The sequence below is a fragment of the Scyliorhinus torazame genome, chromosome 19 (assembly GCF_047496885.1).
Source record: "Scyliorhinus torazame isolate Kashiwa2021f chromosome 19, sScyTor2.1, whole genome shotgun sequence".
Classification (NCBI taxonomy): Eukaryota; Metazoa; Chordata; class Chondrichthyes; order Carcharhiniformes; family Scyliorhinidae; genus Scyliorhinus; species Scyliorhinus torazame.
The window spans coordinates 56,450,117-56,471,659 of record NC_092725.1 but is presented as its reverse complement, the minus strand read 5'-3'; the positions used below and the strand labels follow the sequence as shown (position 1 = coordinate 56,471,659).

The 21,543-nt window shown below is 48.5% G+C and overlaps 1 protein-coding gene across 22 annotated transcripts in view; it reads right to left on the bottom strand.

Moving 5' to 3' along the window:
• nrcama (neuronal cell adhesion molecule a) overlaps positions 1-21,543 on the bottom strand; it is a 529,817-nt gene that overhangs the window by 315,641 nt on the left and 192,633 nt on the right. For 19 of the 22 annotated variants that reach the window (XM_072484330.1, XM_072484333.1, XM_072484335.1 and 16 more), the window contains one exon: positions 7,845-7,921. The exons of the other annotated variants lie outside the window; for them this stretch is intronic. The gene's annotated coding sequence lies outside the window, so the exon portion shown is untranslated. The remainder of the gene's footprint in view (positions 1-7,844; positions 7,922-21,543) is intronic. 22 annotated transcript variants of the gene reach the window in all.

Below are 21,543 nucleotides of genomic sequence, written 5' to 3'. Positions count from 1 at the left end.
CGGAAAGTTGTAAACTAACTTGTATTAAGACAGTGGGGACATCATAAATCGGCTTTTTTCCCTCTAATTAACTGCGATCAAGACTTTGAAATCTAGACTAATTAAGTGGAGTAAACAAACTATGTTTTGGAAGCAGAATTGCTGAATTATTAATGGGAAATTCTGTGGAGAACGTGGCTTGGTGATTAACCATGGGAGTAGACCTTCCACTGTGCTTAGTGAAGTGTTTGAAATGGGAAATGCTTGGTCTTTAATTACTAGGAATTGGGTACCACGCGGTTCTTCATCTGAGCAGCATGCCTTTCGCCAACAAGGAGCTGCTTTCCTCGTTGTAACTCACCCACCCAACTCTGCAGATCCAATGACCTAGCATCCCCAGATCCCGAGAGCTTTCTCTGCAAATGAGAGTCAAAGACAAGCTGGCACCAGGATTATAAAGAGGTCGTCCCACCCCAACTAGAGGGCCATACAAGGTTCTAACAGGTATGTCACAAGACTATGCTCCTGTAATTTCAAAAATGTAAATTTCATCCTTTCTGGAAACTTTGCACTTTCAAATGAGACAAAACAAATTATTTAAAAATGCAAGGCCACCTTCCAAAAAAATTTAGACGGGCAGCATGGTTCGGCGCAGGCTTGGAGGGCCGAAGGGCCTGTTCCTGTGCTGTACTTTTCTTTGTTCTCGCCCAAGGTTTGTGACTGACAGCTAGCCTGACAGACTTGTGCAATTATTATTAATAATAATAATAAAAATAATAATCGCTTATTGTCACAAGTAGGCTTCAATGAAGTTACTGTGAAAAGCCCCTAGTCGCCACATTCCGGCGCCTGTTCAGGGAGGCTGGTACGGGAATTGAACCGTGCTGCTGGCCTGTCTTGGTCTGCTTTAAAAGCCAGCGATTTACCCCAGTGTGCTAAACCAACCCCTAGGAGCACATTAGGAGCAAATACCAAAAGCATTCACCCCTGATGTTCTTTTTAAACCAGAATTTATCAAGAATATGGAACCCCAGAAAGTGTTCACTTATTTACCGAGGCTGGCTGAACATCATGCTGGTTTTCTACAATGGACTGCGGCAGAATGCAGCTTTACTTCCTGCAGTTGCGGAACCATTGCTGTGACTTCAAAGAGCACTCCCGTATGTTGGAGAAAGACACAGCAATGGGGCAGCAGCAATTGCAGTGCTTCTGTTTAGAGATTATGTGGAGGCTTCAAAGCTTATTGAGACTGACCATGAAGAGCAACTTCACCCCAGTGTGGGAGAGCAGTAACCTCCACGGTACCTCTTTCTGAGGTATATCCACTGACATCTTGTGACTTGGCTGAGTCTGATCCCACAAATCTAAATTTGTTTTATATAGCGTGCTCTTCACAATTGTCTTGCTTCGTCCATGAACAGATTTCCATGGTGTTACATTTGGCCTGTCTATTTAGTTGGACACAAACGGAGACTAAACAACTCCTGGTGCTCAGTTACAACAAAATCACATTTATTAATTATTTGTCCTGGCCGGTGATGGCCCTCTAGTGTTGGAGGATAAACACTGCAGACATTCATCAGCGGAGGATTGCCTGCCAAAATGCAGAACAGGATGGTGGACAAGTGAAAACGTGGCTGCCATTTGCTGGTGCCACAGCTGCCATCTTGCCTCCAACATTAATTAGGTCCTTCATGTACTGGATTGTTGCCAATGGCCCATCTTGCGTTTGGAAGCAATTTATAAGGTGATATGATTACGAAGCCCAGAAATGGCATGCACCCACATGGGCCGGTTGGGGAAGTTTGGGCGTTCTCAGGATATAAGTTAAATGTAGGGAAAAGCGAAGTGTTCCCGGTGAATGAGTTGGGTCGGCGAGCCAGTCTAGGGGGGGCTGCCATTTAAGGTAGCCAGAGACAGGTTTAGATACCTGGGGATTCAGGTAGCGAGGAAATGGGCGATGTTACACAAATGGAGTTTCACAAAACTGGGGGAGGGCATTGGACGCTGAGAAGGCGTTCGACCGGGTAGAATGGGGGTACTTGATGGCAGTTCTGGAGCAGTTTGGGATTGGACCAAGATTTGTGAATTGGGTAAAGCTACTATATAAGGAGCCGAGGGCGAGTGTCCGCACAAACAACATCAGCTCGAGATACTTTTTAAAAAAATTTAGAGTACCCAATTAATTTTTTCCAATTAAGGGCAATTTAACATGGCCAATTCGCCTACCCTGCACATCTTTTGGGTTGTGGGGGCGAAACCCACGCAAACACGGGGTGAATCTGCAAACTCCACACGGACAGTGACCCAGAGCCGGGATCGAACCTGGGACCTCGGCGCCGTGAGGCAGCAACGCTAACCACTGCGCCACCGTGCTGCCCTAGCTGGAGATACTTTTCTATCCACCGTGGGACTAGGCAGGGATATCCTATGTCCTACCCTGCTGTTTGCACTCGCGAATGAACCTCTGGCCATCGCATTAAGAAGTTTGGGGGTATGGAAAGGAATAGTGCGGGGGGGGCGGGGGGAGGGGGGGGAGGATAGAGCATAGGGTGTCCTTATATGCTGATGACCTGCTGTTATACGTGTCGGAACGGATTGTGTCGACAGGGGGAATATTGGAGCTGCTTCGAGTGTTTGGGTCTTTCTCGGGGTACAGGCTAAATCTAGATGAGTGAGTATTTTGTGGTGTCTCGGCCGGGGGTGTAATAGGGGTGGGGGGGGCTGCCATTCCGTAGGGCAGGGACTCACTTTAGGTACCTGTGGGTGCAGGTTGCCCGGGAGTGGGGGGGGTGCCCTGCAGGTACAGTAATTCTAGTTTGGTGGGGAGGGTGAAAGCTGATCTGGCAAGGTGGGATGGTCTCCCTCTGACACTGGCGGGTCGGGTACAGACAGTTAAAATGAACTTGTTGCCACGATTTCTGTTTATTTTTCAATGCCTGCCGATTTTCCTGCCAAAGGCTTTTTTCAGAGAAAATGAGGGAAGGATTACGTCGTTCATATGGGGAGGGAAGGTGGCCAGAGTTAGAAAGGTGCTACTACAGAGGGGAAGGCAGGCAGGGGGTTTGGGTCTTCCGAACCTGATGTATTAGTACTGGGCGGCGAATGTGGAGAAGGTGCGGAGCTGGGTAAGAGGGGTTGATTCCCAGTGGGTCAGAATGGAGGAGAGTTTGTGCAGGGGGTCGGGATTGAAAGCACTAGCAACAGCGCCGCTCCCGATAGCCCCTTGGAAGTACTCAGGCAGTCCGGTAATAATAGCTTCATTGAGAATTTGGAGGCAGTTTCGGCAGCATTTCGGGTTGGGGGAAGGGTCAAGGGAAATGCCGATTCGGGGGAACCACAGATTTGAGCCAGGGAGGTGGGATGGAAATTTTCGGAAATGGGAGGAAAAGGGGATTAAGACACTGAAACATTTGTTTCTTAGGGGTCGGTTTGCAGGATTGAAGGAGCTGGAAGCTTGAGCAGGGGGAAATGTTTAGATACATGCAGATTCGAGATTTTGCCAGAAAGGAGATACAGAACTTCCCGGGGGAGCCGGCCTCCACATTGCGAGAGGAGGTGCTGACGACAGGGCGACTGGAGAAGGGGGTAGTGTCAGCGGTTTACGGAGCTATTTTGGAAGAGGATAATGCACCACTGGAAGGGATCAAAGCAAAGTGGGAGGAAGAGTTGGGAGAGGATATGGAGGAGGGGTTCTGGTGTGAGATGCCCCGGAGAGTGAATGCCTCCACCTCGTGCGCGAGGTTGGGGCTAATACAGCTGAAGATGGTATACAGAGCACATCTCACGAGGGCGAGGATGAGCCGATTCTTTGAAGGAGTAGAAGATGTGTGTGAACATTGTTAATCACGTTCATATGTTTTGGTTCTGTCCAAAGCTAGGGGAGTACTGGAAGGAAGTTTTGGGGGTAATTTCTAAAGTGGTGCGTGTGAAAATGGACCCGGGCCCCCGGGTGGCCATATTCGGGGTGTCGGACCAGCCAGGGTGGAAACGGGTGCGGAGGCAGATATAGCCTTCGCGTCGTTGATCGCCCGAAGGCGGATTCTGATGGGTTGGAGAGCAACTTCTCCACCCAGTGCCCTGGCGTGGCGGGGGGATCTGTTGGAATTCTTGACTCTTGAGAAGGTTAAGTTTGAACTGAGGGGGAGTATAGAAGGGTTCTATAATTCATGGGCATTATTCATTATGCACTTTCAAGAACTGGATGACATCGAACATTAGTTGGGGTGGGTGGGAGGGTTGGGGGGAGGGGGACTGGGTGTATTAAGGGTAACTATGGGTGATTCCTGACTCCTTTTTGTCATTTGTTTATGTGAACATGCGGGCGAATGTTTTGGGTTTGGTGGGAGGATGGGATCGTTGTTATTGTTATGGGGATTGACATATTTGTTGCTGATTATTGTTTATTGTTGGTGGGCGTAAATCTGGGAGAAAATGTGAAAAAGGAGAAGAATAAATAAATATTTTTAAAACAAAACAGGTGGAGGAGGTTAGGGAGGATCTGAGGGGCGGGACACTGCACTTTGGCAGGGAGGGTCCAAGTGGTAAAGATGAATCAGCCGAGGTCCCTGTTCATATTCCAGACACTCCCGATCTTTGTATCGAAGGCCTTCTTTTGAAAACTGGATATGATTATTTCAGACTTTGTATGGGCAGGGCAGGTGCCAAGGGTTAAGAGGACCCTGTTACAGAGACAGAGACAGAAGGGAGGATTGGTGTTGCCGAATCTGCTACATTATTACTGGGCGGCGAACGTGGAGAAGGTGAGGCGGTGGTGGGAAGGAGAAGGGGTAGAATGGGTTAGGATGGGGGAAGAATCCTATAGGGGATCCAGCCTGCGGGTTATGGTGTTGGCGGCATTGCCAATAATGCCAAGGAAACACTCAGAGAGCCATGTGGTGCAGTCCATGGTGAAGGTCTTGAACAAGCGGAGGAGGCACTTTAGGATAGAGGGGATATCGGGATTAACTCTGTTGTGCAAACAATGCGGTTTTGAGCTGGGAGGGGTGGGGGGGGGGGGGGAATAGATTACAGATACAGAGAGTGGAGAGAAGTGGGCCTGGTTACGGTGAGGGATTTGTACCTGGAAGAAGGGTTTGACAGGAAAGAGGGACTGAAGGGGAGGGTTGAGCGGGGAACGGAAGTGAGTTTAGGTACCTGAAGGTAAGGGACTTTGCGCGTAAGGTTTGGAAAGAGTCCCCCAGGTTGCCGAGGTACACCCTGTTTGAGCAACTGCTGCTTCCAGGTGTGGAAGGAGAGGGTAGAATTGGAGATATATGTATGGATGGCTGGGAGAGCAGGGAGGGGAGCAGGTGGTGAAGATTAAGGAGAAGTGGGAGGGGGAGCTGGGAGGGGAGATAAACTGGGGAATATGGAGTGAGGCACTACGAAGGGTAAATGCGACCTCCTCGTGCGCAAGGATGAGCCTGATACAGTTCAAGGGCGTACACAGGGTACACATGACTCAGGCAAGGATGAATGGGTTCTTACAGGGAGTGATAAACGAGAGTGAGAAGTGTGGGCGAGGACCAGCGAATCATGTTCATGTGTTCTGGGGCTGCAAAACGTTGGGGAGATTTTGGGCGGGAGTGTTTGCGGCACTAACAAGGATAGTGGGGGTAGAGGTTGAGCCGGACCCATTGGTGGCAATATTTGGGATATCGGAGAGGACGGAGCTGATGGAGGGGAGGAGCGCCGATGTTGTGGTCTTCGCCTCTCTGATTACCCGGTGAAGAATTCTGCTGGAGTGGCGGTCGGCAACGCCACTGGAGGTGAAGGTCTGGCTGGGGGACTTATATGACTTTCTTTAGTTGGAAAAGATTAAGTCCGAATTAAGGAGTTCAGCGGAGGGTTCTGAAGTAAGGTGGAGGACGTTCGTGGCCGTGTTTTGAGGAGTTGTTTGTCACGGCGGGGGGTGGCGGGTGGGTGAAAAAGGGAAACATTTGTCCAAACTGTGTAGTTGTGTGATGGGGAGTTTGTTCCCAGAATTGTTTGTGTTTTGTTACCTTTTAAAAACGTTTGGAATAAAATACATTTAATAATCAAAGCCCAGAAATGACAGTGAAACGGGTGGAGGAACACCCATACCCAAATGCTCCGTCCTGTCCCCCTCCCCAAATGCTCCGTCCACTCCCCCTCCCCAAATGCTCCGTCCACTCCCCCTCCCCAAATGTTCCGTCCTGTCCCCCTCCCCAAATGCTCCTTCCTGTCCCTCTCCCCAAATGCACTGTCCTGTCCCCCTCCCCAAATGCTCCGTCCTGTCCCCCTGCCCAAATGCTCCGCCCTGCCCCCCTCCCCAAATGCTCCGCCCTGCCCCCCTCCCCAAATGCTCCGTCCTGTCCCCCTCCCCAAATGCTCCCACCTGTCCCCCTGCCCAAATGCTACGTCCTGTCCCCGTGCCCAAATGCTCCGTCCTGTCCCCCTCCTCAAATGCTCCGTCCTGTCTCCCTCCCCAAATGCTCCCTCCTATCCCCCTCCCCAAATGCCACATCCTGCCCCCCTCCCCAAATGCTCCATCCTGTTCGCCTGCCCAAATGCTCCGTCCTGTCCCCCTGCCCAAATGCTCCATCCTGTCCCGCTGCCCAAATGCTCCATCCTGTTCCCCTGCCCAAATGCTCCGTCCTGATCCCCTGCCCAAATGCTCCGTCCTGTTCCCCTGCCAAATGCTCCGTCCTGTTCCCCTCCCCAAATGCCACGTCCTGTCCTCCTGCCCAAATGCCACGTCCTGTCCCCCTGCCCAAATGCTCCGCCTGTCCCCCTGCCCAAATGCCACGTCCTGTTCCCCTCCCCAAATGCCACATCCTGCCCCCTTCCCAAATGCCACGTCCTGCCCACCTCCCCAAATGCCACGTCCTGTTCCCCTCCCCGAATGCCACATCCTGTCCCCCTCCCCAAATGTTCCGTCCTGCCCCCTTGCCCAAATGTTCCGTCCTGTCCCCCTCCCCAAATGCTCGGTCCTGTCCCCCTCCCCAAATGATCAGTCCTGTCCCCCTCCCCAAATGCTCCATCCTGTCCCCCTCCCCAAATGCTCCATCCTGTCCCCCTCCCCAAATGCTCCGTCCTGTTCCCCTGCCCAAATGCTCCATCCTGACCCTTCCCCAAATGCCACATCCTGTCCCACTCCCCAAATGCTCCGTCCTGTCCCCTTCCCCAAATGCTCCGCCCTGTCCCCTTCCCCAAATGCTCCATCCTGTCCCCCTCTCCAAATGGTCTGTCCTGTCCCCCTCCCCAAATGCTCCGTCCTGTCCCCCTCCCAAAATGCTCCGTCCTGTCCCCCTGCCCAAATGTTCCATCTTATCCCCTTCCCCAAATGCTCCGTCCTGTCACCCTCCCTAAATGCCACATCCTGTCCCCTTCCCCAAATGCTTGATCCTGTCCCCCTCCCCAAATGCTCCGCCCTGTCCCCTTCCCCAAATGCTCCGTCCTGTCCCCCTGCCCAAATGTTCCGTCCTGTCACCTTCCCCAAATGTTCCGTCCTGTCCCCCTCCCCAAATGCTCCGTCCCGTCCCCCTGCCCAAATGTTCCATCCTGTCCCCCTCCCCAAATGCTCCATCCTGCCCCCCTCACCAAATGCTCCATACTGTACCTTCCATCACTCCTCCCCTTACTTCCGCCCTACAACCTGACAATATTTCAATAAAGCAAGTTCTGTATTTCCAGCCCCACACAAATATATTCATCACATCACAGAGAAAAAACAAATTGAGCTTGATTGCAGATGGCAATTGTTGCTGAAATCACTCTGAAAATCACCCTGCACATCACTCAATATTTAACAAAATGGCTTTAATCCAAAACATTTAGTCTTTCCTAATACGGTCACTTCCTAATTGTATATATTAAGGAATGAATGAATATATATTTACCCCCAATGCTTCACAGGCTTTGCGGCACCCTGCACATTGACTAAAATGCACCTCTTCAGTGTGATGCTCCAGAATCTCTGTAAATAGAAGCACGATATTTAAAGATACAGCAAGCAAATGGTCATCGACAGCTAATTGCTGATGCAAGATGGACAGTGGGTAGCTGCCAGTTTGTGCTGGAAATCCAGGCTAGTGGAAATCATTATGAGCCCCCATGAGAGAGAGGGGGAAGTAAAAAAAAAACAAACGTACTGCTCTTAGCATTAGTCTGATAGATCTGGTCCTCTGACCCTGTCCATTTCTCCTCCTGCCTCCCTCCCTTCACTGTACAAAGCTGCATGATAAATGAGCTGCGATTTCTCTTCCCTTTGCAGTAGCGTTCTGACTAATGGGAAGTACAGTTTTATACAGTGTCTGTTCCTCTCAAGTAGAAAGCTGTCAAAAGTGTCACAGATATAACGTCCACGCAAGATGTGGCTGGAAGTCAGCCAGCTCTTCTGAGTTGACTTTGCATCCATGCACACATAGGAGCGGGAGTAGGCCATTCAGCCCATCGAGCCTGCTCCATCATTCAATACTGTCATGGCTGATCATCCACTTCAATGCCTCCCCCCCCCCCCACCCCGCCACACACTATCCCAATATCCTTTTTTTTTTTAAATAATTTTTTATTAACGGTTTTCATAAAATATCAGTAACAAAATGAAAAAGGAACCCAACAGGGTTAAGTACAAAACACAGTCCAGTAAAACAACCCTCCGTACCCCCCTCCTCCCCTGTACATAAATAATAAATTAACATTAACACCCCGACTTAATACAACAAGTATATACACCCCCTCAGACCCTCCAGTGTAAATAACATCCCAATATCCTCTTACATCATTTGTATTTAGAAATCTGTCCATTTCTGCTTTAAGCATACCCAATGACTCAGCTTCAACAATCCTCAGGTGTGGTGAATTCCAAATATTCACAACTCTCTGACTAAAAGGATTTCTCCTCATCTTGGTTATAAGTGGATTCCCCCTTATTTTGAAATTGTGTCCCCCTGTTCTAGACTCCCCAACCAGGGAAAATATCTTACCCCTATCTACCCAGTCTAGCCTTTTATGATTCAATGAGATCACCTCTCATTTGGTGAACCTCGAGAGAACACAGGCCCGGTTTCTTCAATCTCTCTTCATAGGACAGCCCCGCCATCCTGGGAACAAGTCTTGGGAACCTGATCTCCTTGTGACTTATTGTCACTAGAAAGTGACTTATTGATGAAGACACCCAGGTCCCTTTGTACATCTACATTTTGCAAAATGGATAACATCACATTTTTCCACATTATATTCCATCGGCCATGTTCCTGCCAATTTCTCCTGCCCAGTCCATTCAAATCCCCTTAAAGCCACTTTGCATCTCCCTCACAACACACATTCCCAGCTAGTTTTGTGTCATCCGCGAATGTGGAAATTTAACATTTGGTTCCCATATTGTGAACAGCTGGGACCCCCCAAGTACTGATCCTTGAAGTACCCCACTAGTCACATCCTGTCAACGTGAGAATGACCTGTTTATTCCAACTCTCAGTTTTCTGCCTGTTAACCAATCCTTAATCCATGCCTGTATATCTATCCCATGTGCTTTAATTTTGCTGACCAATCTCTTCTGGCAGACTTTATCAAGTAGGCTTTATCACGGAAAATCTAAGTATACTAAATCCACTGACTGCCCTTCATTAATTCTGTTAGGAACATTCTCAAAAAGCTCCAACAGCTTCTTCAAATATGATTTCTCATTTATAAATCCATGTTCACTTTGCTCAATCTGATCAGTATTATATTTATCATGTCCTTTATAACTGATTCCAGACAGATTACTCCCCAAATTAGAGAGCCTTGGTTTGAGAATCTAAGTAACCTTCCTAATCTTCCATGTCTTAGCTGAAGAAGTAATTTAAGAAAAACAACACAGTTAGTGTGCATGAAGCTTAGGTGAATATTTGTACATTTTGAAGGTTTGTACTATATTGATAGTTAAAGCTCTCATTCATAAAGGGCTAAAGTAAGACTGTTGAGAAGGTGAACCTCCTAGTGTGCTTTGCTAGATGGGAGAGCAGGTTAATAATGAAATGAAATGAAATGAAAATCGCTTATTGTCACAAGTAGGCTTCAAATGAAGTTACTGTGAAAAGCCCCTAGTCGCCACATTCCGGCGCCTGTTCATCTTCACCCAAGGGCACTTTCTCGTGACGCTCCATTCTAGAATACGGTCTCGCAAAAGGACCCGTAAAAATATCGGACAAATGCGACCATATTTTAATCTTGTTCTTGGGGTGTGGAAAACAGAAGCAATGCAGTATTTATTGCTTATGCCTAGCTGCCCTGCGAGCATCAAGAATCAACCACATGGTGGGAGACTAGAGTCGCAACAAGTCACACCGGATAAGTGTGGCACGGGTTCCACTCCTCACCCCCCAGGTGGATGTTTACAACAATCTGGCAGCTATCGTGCTCACGTTCTGGTGCCAGTCCAAAAATGCCAGATTTGCAGAATTCAAATCCACACCTTGTCGTTATAGGATTTAAACTGAGGTCAGCTGGGTTGCGAGCAGCATCTGATGACAAGGTGTACAACTCAAATGGTTTTAAGACCTTCAGCTACTTCCAGAAGTGTCACCTGTTTTTAGGCTTGTAGCCTGTGGGTTAATTAAAGAAATACAAATTGGGATTAGAAATGCTGCATTAACCAAGGCCACAAAAGGTTCCTTTCTTCCCCTGCACAGCCTTGACTGAGCTCAGCTGGCCCCGGTACCTCGTCAGCCTCAGCACCTCTGGGGCTTGAAGGAATAAAAACAAAAATCAGCCAGGGCTTGTGCACCTGATCACTGCCCAGTGAACATTTCACACACTTGACGTTCGGTAAGAACAGGACTATGCTTGGGTGCGATTACCCCAATCACATTCAATGTGAGGATAGGCAACCTAGATGAGATATGCGGGAGATGCCCATCCACATGGTCTTGGCCCACCCCAAGTCAGCACCTTCCAGTCAGGAGAAGAAACAAACCTTTGGAAATCTTTGCTTGGCTGTATCTCTTGGCCTCAACTATGAGCCAATTGCCAGACGCTTACCGCAAATTCAGAAGGTGGTCATTTCAAACCTTACTCCAGACAACTGGGTACAGACCTAGGCTTCAATATCCAGTAATTTGTATTTTTAATGTCTGTGACATTGGCGAGTTTCGATGGGTGTCTGGGCGATAAGAAATGTCTCCCTCTTCACAATCCTGAGCGTGATTTGTTGCTTTCTCACCTTCAACTTGGAATGTGGCCTTGCATTTTTCAACAGTTTTTCAGTCAGATAAAAGTATGAAAATCATATTTTCAAAAAGTTGCTTCACAGGAGCCTTAGCAAACAAAAATCTGACATTGAGCCACATATAATAATAATAATCTTTATTGTCACAAGTAGGTTTACATTAACACTGCAATGAAGTTACTGTGAAAATCACCCAGTCGCTACATTCCAGCGCCTCTTCGGGTACACAGATTGAGAATTCAGAATGTCCAAACTACCTAACAGCACATCTTTCGGGACTTGTGGGAGGAAACCATAGCACCCGGAGGAAACCCACCCAGAGACGGGGAGAACGTGCAAACTCCGCACAGACAGTGACCCAAGCCAGGACTCGAACCTGGGACCCTGAAGCTGTGAAGCAACAGTGCTACCCACTGTGCTACGTTTCTGCCCTACAAGATGACCAGAAATTTGGTCAAAGAGATAAGAAACAACTTAAAAGGAGGAGAGGAATGTGGAATCTAAAGCCTCAGAACCTGAAGGCACAGCCACTTACGGAGACATGATTAAAATCTGAGATGCTCAACAGCATAGCAGCACAGGAATTTCAAAAGGTTGCAGCACTGGAGGAGGTGACACTGATAGAAAGGGTGAGACCACGGAGACATCTGAAAACGCATGTAAGTATTTTCAAATTGAGATACTGTGGGCAGGTAAATCAATGCAGGTTAGTGGCAGAGAGGTGATGGGTGAATGGGCCTTGGTGAAAGTTAGAAGACAGGCTGCAAAGTCATGGGCAAGCTCAAGGCTACAGAAGTAGAAGATGGGAGGCTGTCCAGCAGTGCACTGGAATGGTCAAGCCAAAGCTAATTTTGACATCAATGAGGGCGTCAGCAATGGATAAGCTGAACCAGGGTCAGAATTGGGCAATGTTACAAAGGTGGAAACAGGGAGTCCTGGTGATGGAGTGGATATGAGGTCAGAAGCTCTCTCAGAGTTATAATATGACACCAAGTTTGATAAGAATCTCGTTCAGCTCAGACGGCTGCCAGGGAGTGGGATGGAGGCAGCGACTAGGGAAACAGAGTTTTGGCAAGGATCTAAAAGGATAGCTTTAATCCTACCAATATTTAGTAGAGAGAATTTATTGCTCATATAGCACTGCGCGTCAAAGAGGCAGACTCACAGAGCCAGTGAAGGTACGCGAGAGACATTGTGAGTGCGGCGGAGCTCAGTTTCATCCTGTGAAAACCAATGTTGCATTTTCGGGATTGTTATGTTCTGTATTATGGCCGTGGTAAAGAGCTACACAGAACATTTAGGTCTTTGACTAGTAAGATAGTTTATTAACAAGATGGAAAGATAACTAACGAACTATAATACAAACTGCAAATAATAATTGAATTCAGTGAATTCTCCTGGAGCTACTTCTAGTGCGACTGTCATCTAGTACGACTTACTACCAACTGCCGAATCTCTCGGGTCACCTGGTGGATCTCTAGCACCATCTGCTGGTCGGAGGTTGTATCGATAACTATATACATTGATAGATAATACACATTGATGTGCACATGCATATCACCACCAGGATCATTTCATCCAAGGGGAGAATGTGAACGAGAAATCGGACAAGGCCAGTCGTAATGGTGCAGGAATGGGAAGAAAAACCACTGCAGGTGACTCTCTAATTGAGAAACAGACGATTGCGGTCCCACTCAGCAGAATGAGAGTGGGGAGGCGAAGGAGGAGGTTCAATGGTCAACTGGGTCAGCGGCTGCTGATATGTCAAGAACGATGAGGTGGGGGTAGTTTGTCTTTGTCACAGTCACATAGGATGTATTAATTTCTTTGCAAACAGGCCGTTTTGGTGCTATGATCGGATGGAAACCTGCTGAGAGCGATTTAAATGTAGTGAACCCGGAAAGATGTGGCCTAAACATGGTTGTGACTCCTCCTCCATGGTTATTACATATTCCACTTTTTGGATGTCACCTTCCATTACAATTTCCTGCAGCTTCCTGTTTAGTGTGGATGACAAGAGGTAAATAAATCATCGGGTTAAACTAATGCAGGCAACAATTCAATACACACCTGCCAATTAGTGTGCTTAAAATAGAGTACAAAAGCAGTTAAATCCCCCAGATTGCTTTGAGACTCAGTGTACATAGATAGTGTCAATATCCTCTACAATCGAAACATTTAAAAGTAGACACAATCTCTATGTGTAAACGCTGGATTGATTTATTCCTGCAGGTTTTATCAGATGACTGTTCACCCCCAACTCTTCACTCAGCCCAGCTGCCTTGTTTACCTCTAATCTCCAATGCCGAAGTCACAAAGACAATAAAACAAAACTATTTTCTTCATTGCCCCGAAGAGTTTTCTCCCAGGTCCCCAGCAATCCACTTGATCCACTCCCCATCCGCTGGCTTAACCTACGCCCCTTCCACCATTGGTGCACGATGCCTGTGGTGTGTTCCATCTGCAACTTGTCAAGGCTTCCTTCCACAGCATCTTCCAAAGCCTTAACGCCAACCTTATTGAAAGACAAGGGGAGCAGGTGCATGGGGAAACCATCAACTTCAGGTTCCCCTCTAAATCGCAATACCTCCTGACGTGGAACTATACAAGATTAGGTATGCAAGGTCCTGAAGGGGAGCGACAGAGTATACCTGTGGACCGGGTGTTTCCCCTCACTGGACATTCTAGAATGAGGCACCAAGGTTTTAGACGAAGGGGTGGCAGATCAAAAACAGAAATGATGGGGAATTACTTCACTCTAACGGTTGTGGATCTGGAATTTTCTACCTCAGGGTGCAGTAGTTGCCGGAGCACTAAACAAATCTGAGGAGGAGACACGTAGGTGGGTTTTTTTCAAGTTTAGAGTACCCAATTTTTTTCCCCCCAATTATGGGACAATTTAGCGTGGCCAATCCACCTACCCCACACATCTCTGGGTTGTGGGGGTGAAACCCACGCAGACATGGGGGGAAATGTGCAAACTCCGCACAGACAGTGACCCAGGGCCGGGATTCAAACCCGGGTCCTCAGTGCCACAGTCCCAGTGCTAACCACTGCACCACATACATAGGTTTTTAATTAGTAGCGGGATGAACGGTTATGGAGAGCGGGCAGGAAGGTAAAGATTGGACCCAGATGAGATCAGCCATGATCATATTGAATGGCGGAACAGGCTGAAGTGCCAACTCCTGCTCCTCGTTCTCATGTTTTTAATGTATATTTCTGTTCCTTTATCGTCATTGGATCAAATTCCTGACCCTCCCGACCTGACAGTACTGTGGCAGCATTTTCACTTAAAGGCTACAAGGTGATGGGCAATAAATGAACCGGGCCGATATGAACGATCTCCTGCTTATTGCATTAAGAGTTCACTTTGACACTCAGACAGAAGAGGAGCTGTTACTGGAAACTGATCCATTTTGCATGTCAACTTCCAATGTGAATTTTGACTCGGCGACAGTGAAGTAAAGGTGATATATTTCCAAGCCAGGATGGTGAGTGACTTGCAGGGGAACCTCCAGGTGGTGAGGTTCCCAGATATCTGCTGCTCTTGTCCTTCTAGATGGTAGTGCTTGGTAGGTACTGCCCAAGGAACCTCGGTGAATTCTAGTAGATGGTACACACGGCTGCCATTGTTCATCGGTGATGGAGGGATTGAATGTTTGCGGAAGAGGGAGCAATCAAATGGGCTGCTTTGTCCTGGACGATGCCGCGCTTCTTGAATGTTGTTGCAACTGCACTCATCCGGGCAAGTGAGAGTATTCCATTACACTCCTGACCTTGCCTTGTAGATGGTGAGTTACTTATCACAGGATTCCCAGCCTCTGACCTGCTCTTGTAGCCACGGTTTTCTATGGTTTGTCCAGTTCAGTCAGTTTGTGGTCAATGGTAACATAGAATCGTAGAATTTACAGTGCATAAGGAGGCCATTCGGCCCATCGAGCCTGCACCGGCTCTTGGAAAGAGCACCCTACCCAAGGTCAACACCTCCACCCTATCCCCATAACCCAGTAATCCCACCCAACACCAAGGGCAATTTTGGACACTAAGGGCAATTTATCATGGCCAATCCACCTAACCTGCACATCTTTGGACTGTGGGAGGAAACCGGAGCACCCGGAGGAAACCCACGCACACACGGGGAGGATGTGCAGACTCCGCACAGACAGTGACCCAAGCCGGAATCGAACCTGGGACCCTGGAGCTGTGAAGCAATTGTGCTATCCACAATGCTACCGTGCTGCCCACAAACCCTGGGGATGTTGGAGTTTACACTGACCGTTGTTACATCCACTTTAGCTCACATTGTGGAAATATTTACCCTCATTGCAGCTGACTTCCCACAGTACATCAGACGGAATAAGTAGAAAGTGAATTAATTATTTTAAACCCAGGAGTCCTATTTTAAACGTGTATACTCACAGCCTTTTAATACCATACGAGTGGAAGCAGATCTAAAAGAGCCCTTGAGTGAATGTCTGCAAAGAACAATGAATGGAGCACAGCATTGTGACAATAGTCCAAGTTACATAGGTTTCACACAGGACTGAAAGGGACTCTCCATTGAAGCAGGAAAGTAAATGATACTTGAAAGGGGAACAAGTACAAGGCAGAGAAGGAGGAGGGGCAGTTTCCCTTTACATTTGATATAACCCATTGTTTATCCGCCTGACGGTAGATCGGTTTGAGCTCCGGTGGGTATTGCTTTGGAAGATAAGGAAAAGGTGGAGGAGGGAAATTAGATACAATATCTGGATAGGTGGAAGGCTCATGTTAATAACAAGCACATTCACACACTGCTTCCCCTGACTATGATCCATTGCTGTATTAAAATGCAGTCTTTGCATCCTTCAGAGATTGTGACCCCATTACCCTTCCGAAAGGTCATGGTGAGGGCGGTGTAAGAGTCTAACTACACAGCCTTGCTGCTAAATATTGCAATGCTTTCCTTGCTAAAGCACAGAAAACAATTAAAAGCAAACTGACATAAATTCAGATTCTGTTAATTTTTTTTTAAAATGGTGCAATCGATTTTGGGGAGATTTTAATGCAGTTTTATTTGGTGTGATATTGCAGAGAGCATTGAAGCTGAGAGCAGAGGTGTAAGGAAAGATGGCCATAGTTCTCCGTAAAAGGGTGCAAACTTTCTGATACAGTACTTCTTAAAAGAATCGGGGCCAATTTAGCTCAGTTGGCTGGATGGCTGGTTCGTGATGCAGAGCGAGGCCAACAGCGCGGGTCCAATTCCTGTACCGGCTGAGGTTACTCATGAAGCCCCGCCTTATCAATCCTGCCCCTCACCTGAGGTGTGGTGATCCTCAGGTTAAATCACCATAAGTCAGCTCTCCCCCTCAAAGGGGATAACAGCTTATGGTCATCTGGGACTGTGGTGACATTACTTTCCTTCGAGTGCTTCTTTAAAAATATATTATTTTTCCAAACCTCTCCACTCGAAGCCATAATACTTTCACCAAAAATGGCCCAAAATGGCCCCCATAGTTGGGGGGTTTGTCAGATTTCCTGCATTTGGAAAAGATCAAGTATGCCATAAGTATTAGGGGGCTGTTTGACCATGACAGCGTCACAGAAAAATAAACACACAAAGACACCTGGGCCCCAATGCAAAATCCTCATCTCCATATTTAAATCCCTTCGTATCCTATGACCTCCCTCATCCCGCAGTCCACACTCCCACATTCTCAATTACGGCCTTTCGAGCATCACGTTTCTCTAGGGCTGACCATGTCATCAGCCGATTAGGCCCCAGACTTTAGAATTTGCTGCAATGAACTTTTCACTTCTTTCTCTTCTGGAAAACCCACCACCTTGGTCACCCTCCATAAATGGCTCATTCGTTGTCTGCTGATATCTTCATGAAGCGACTTTGAGGCATTGTTTTATGTTCATTTGCTCATTAAATACTCTGCACCAACTTAGCCACTGGGCGGGGGGGACGGGGTGGGGGCAGGTGGAGGAGGCTTCTTGTCTAGGCTTGAGCATGAGAGCATTGATTACTGCTCCTCTTCCATTCTCTTCAACTAGCTTCTTCGGCCCAATAGTAATGGCCTCTCTGAGAATATGGAGTCAATTCAGACAGCACTTTAAATCAGGGTCTATATCACTACTGGCGCCAATCTGTGGGAACCATAGGTTTGTACTAGCTGTGATGGATGCAACATACAAGATCTGGGAGAGGGAGAGGGTTGCGAGGTTCAGAGATTTGTTCATGGGGATAGGTTTTCTGCGCTGGAGGAGGTTGATGGAGAAGTTCCAACTCCCAGAAGGGAATGTTTTTCGGTACTTGCAGGTTTGAAACATTTTGCGGAAGGAACTCTCCTCGTTTCCTGTTGCTGGCATCTTCTCTTATGGATAGGGAGATACGAGATAAGGGAAGGGAGTGATGTGTTATGTACTCTGGGATAACACAGGCTGCAACTGGATGCAGCTTTGACCAAAAGATACTCAGACCTTGAAGTTAGTTCAATCTGATTTATTGAACCAGTAGCACAGTTAGCACAGTTCTCTATGAGTTCGACTCTCTGCTAACCTAAGTGTGGTTACTCTGTCTGACTGGACCAGACTAGCTCTTAGCCAAGTGCTGGAGGTGTGTGTGGTAGTCTGTGTAGAGGTATTACGGTACCTGGTAATGCTGGAACACCATTGGTAGATATTGTATGTTTCATATTGGTCAAGCTGTATGGTAGCTCCGCCCTGCAAGATGGGCAACAAGAGCCCGTGCCACCCCAGCAGCCTTTTTTCTGTACCTGAGTTGTTGGGGGAAACATCTAGCTTATTAAAGCCTTCAGTTGGACTACAACCTCGCTTTAGTGGTCATTGACCGTGCATCAGTGTGATACTGTACAGACACCCTGACTCACTCTGTAGATGTTCATCAGTGGAAAGAGGCGAAGTGAGAGTGCCTCGTGCCTTTTATAGTGAGATACCACCCCCGAGTGTCCTGCCTGCTCATTGGTCATGTCCTTTTCTGTGTTCATTAGCTGCCTGTCTGTATATTATTATCTGCATGTTTGCATAGCATGACATCTCCCCTTTTTTTGTATGTTCTGTTGGCATGTGGGAATGTATTTACATGTGGTGGCATATACCAACATATGTACAAGCGGTGGCATATGTGAACATATTTACACTCGAAGACAGCTGTCTAATGCGAGAAAACAGAACATATCAAACAAAACAAATGTTCATAAGTCCAGTCTCTGGGGCTTGCGTCTGATCCTTGTCGACCGCCGGAGAGGTGGTGGTGGGGACGACGGCGCCTTGACAGGTGGGATGGAAGCCTGACTGGTGGCCTTGTAGTTCGAGGTATCAGGGGGTGGCAAAACAACAGACGGAAACGGAGAAGAAAGCGATTGCAGGCAGGCAACTTTGCTCAGCGCCCATCTGTTTCATCGCACAACAGAACCATCAGCCATACGTACAACATATGAGCGGGGCGGAGCCTGTCAAACAACGACAGGTGGAGCAGACCAGCCACTACCCGGTATCTTGATCCTGGCAGTGTCTGCCGGGGATAACACGGGCAAATCGGTGACATGAGCATCATTGCCCTGCTTTTTCATCATAGAATTTACAGTGCAGAAGGAGGCCATTCGGCCCATCGAGTCTGCACCGGCTCTTGGAAAGAGCACCCTACCCAAAGTCAACACCGCCACCCTATCCCCATAAACCAGTAACCCCACCCAACACTAAGGGCAATTTTGGACACTAAGGGCAATTTATCATGGACAATCCACCTAACCTGCACATCTTTGGACTGTGGAAGGAAACCGGAGCACCCGGAGGAAACCCACGCACACACGGGGAGGATGTGCAGACTCCGCACAGACAGTGACCCAAGCCGGAATCGAACCTGGGATCCTGGAGCTGTGAAGCAATTGTGCTACCATGCTGGTTTCAGAGCTGCTGCACCTTCTGCAGCACCGGGAGGTGATCCAGGTTGGGCAAGTGTATGGCTGGAAGTGTCGTCCGCAGGTCCCTATTCATTAGGAGCTGAGCCGGCGACATGCCACTGGACAGTGGGGTCGCTCTGTAGGCAAGCGGCGCGAGGTAGACGTCAGAAGCAGAATCCGCAGCCTTGCAAATGACCTGTTTCACAATGTGCACCCCTTTTTCAACTATCCCATTGGACTGCGGATAATGTGGGCTGGAAGTGACATGTTTGAAATGGGGGACTTGGCAAACATAGACCACTTGTGGCTGCTGAAGCATGGGCCATTGTCGCTCATGACAGTGAGTGGGATACCATGCCTGGAGAACGTCTCCTTACAGGCCTTGATGACGGTCCGAGATGGGAGCCCTGAGAGCTTCACGACTTCAGGGTATTTGGAGAAATAATCAATAATCAAAACGTAGTCACGACCATTCGTACAAAAAAGGTCGATGCCAACCTTGGACCACGGGGAGGTCTCGATTACATGCTGCTGGAGCGTCTCCTTGCTCTGCGCTGGCTGGAAGCATTGACTGGTCACACAGATAAGGTCCATGTTCGAGATGTCCTGGCTAATACCGGGCCAGTGGACAGCCTGCCTGGCTCTGCGTCTGCACTTCTCGACGCCCAGGTGTCCCTCATGGATTTGGCTGAGCACCAAGCTCTGGAGACTGAGTGGAATGACAATCCAGTCCAGCTTGAGGAGGATACCCTCAATCACCGTCAGGTCGTCCTTTACATTATAAAATTGAGGGCACTGCCCTTTCTGCCAGTCATTGGCGAGGTGGTGCATGACACGCTGCAAGAGGGGGCCTTTGGCTGTCTCCTCGCGGATACGAACAACCACCTCATCAGACGCCGGGAGAGTGCGAGCACACAGCTGCACCTGTGATTCAATCTGCCGGATGATTTCCAGCGGTTCACTAGGCAATGTGATGGAGTGGGACAATGCATCAGCGATGATGAGCGCCTTGCCAGGCGTGTACACTCAGTCAAAGTCGTACCTTCTGAGTTTGAGGGGGTTGCGCTGCAACCGAGGCGTCTTGTCGTTCAGATCCTTGTGGATAATGTGGACCAGAGGCCTATGATCCGTCTCAACAGTGAATGTCGGCAGGCCGTAGACATAGTCGTGAAACTTGAGAATGCCAGTGAGAAGACCCAGGCATTCCTTCTCTATTTGCGCATACCTTGTTTTGGTGGGCATGGTCATGGCCCTCGATGCGTAGGCTACCGGTGCCCAGGATGAAGTGTCATCGCGTTGAAGCAGCACCGCACCGATACCATCCTGGCTCACATCTGTTGAGATCTTTGTCTCCTTGTCGGGGTCGAAAAATGCCAAGACGGGTGCAGTGGTGAGCTTGGCTTTCAGCTCCAACCACGCTGCCTGATGTGCTGCCTTCCACTCAAAGGCAGTGGACTGTTTAATTAGGTTTCATAAGGCCGTGTGAGGCCAAGTTTGGGATGAACTTGCCCAGAAAATTGACCATGTCCAGGAAGCGCAACACCGCCTTCTTGTCTTCAGGGACCCTCATGGCTTCGATGGCCTTGACTTTGTCTGTGCCTGGGCGCATGCCCTGCTGAGAGATCTGGTCACCTAGAAACTTGAGTGTCGACGTGCCAAAGCAACATTTGGACCTGTTCAGCATCTGGCCATTGGCATGGACAGGGGAGAATACCTGCTGGAACGGGAAACATGCTCTTCAGGGGCCGTGGACCATATGATATCGTCCACGTACACACAAACCCCTTCAATGCCCTCCATCATCTGCTCCATGATGCGATGGAAGATCTCGGATGCCAAGACAATGCCAAACGGCATGCGATTATAGCAGTATCTGCCAAACGGTCTGTTGAAGGTGCAGAGCATTCTGCTGGACTCATCCAGCTGGATTTGCCAAAATCCATGTGACGCATCTAACTTGGTGAAAAAAACGTGCGTGTGCCATCTCACTGGTGAGTTCCTCCCGCTTCGGGGTGGGGTAGTGTTCACACATTATGTTCTTATTGAGATCCTTGGGATCAATGCAGATGCGCAGGTCTCCCAAAGGCTTTCTGACACATACCATCGAGCTGACCCAGTCTGTCAGTTCGGTTACCTTGGAAATGGTGCCCTGTTGCTGAAGATTCTTGAGCTGTGCCTTCAGGCGCTCCCTCAGCGGAGCCGGGATCCGGCGTGGTGCGTGGGCCACTGGCTTGGCATCAGGTCGTAGAAGAATCTTGTATCGCTATGGCAGCGTGCCCATCCCATCGAACACATCCGGGTACTGAGCGAGGATGTCTTCAATGCCGGCCTGAAGATCCACATTGGAGGATGTCGTTGTGTAAACCCGCTGCACAAGGTTCAGCTGCTTGCAGGCATGCGCGCCAAGTAGGAATGCCGTGTCTGGCTTGACAATTTCAAAACGTAACCGTGCATGGGTGCTCCGGTTGGAGAAGGGTA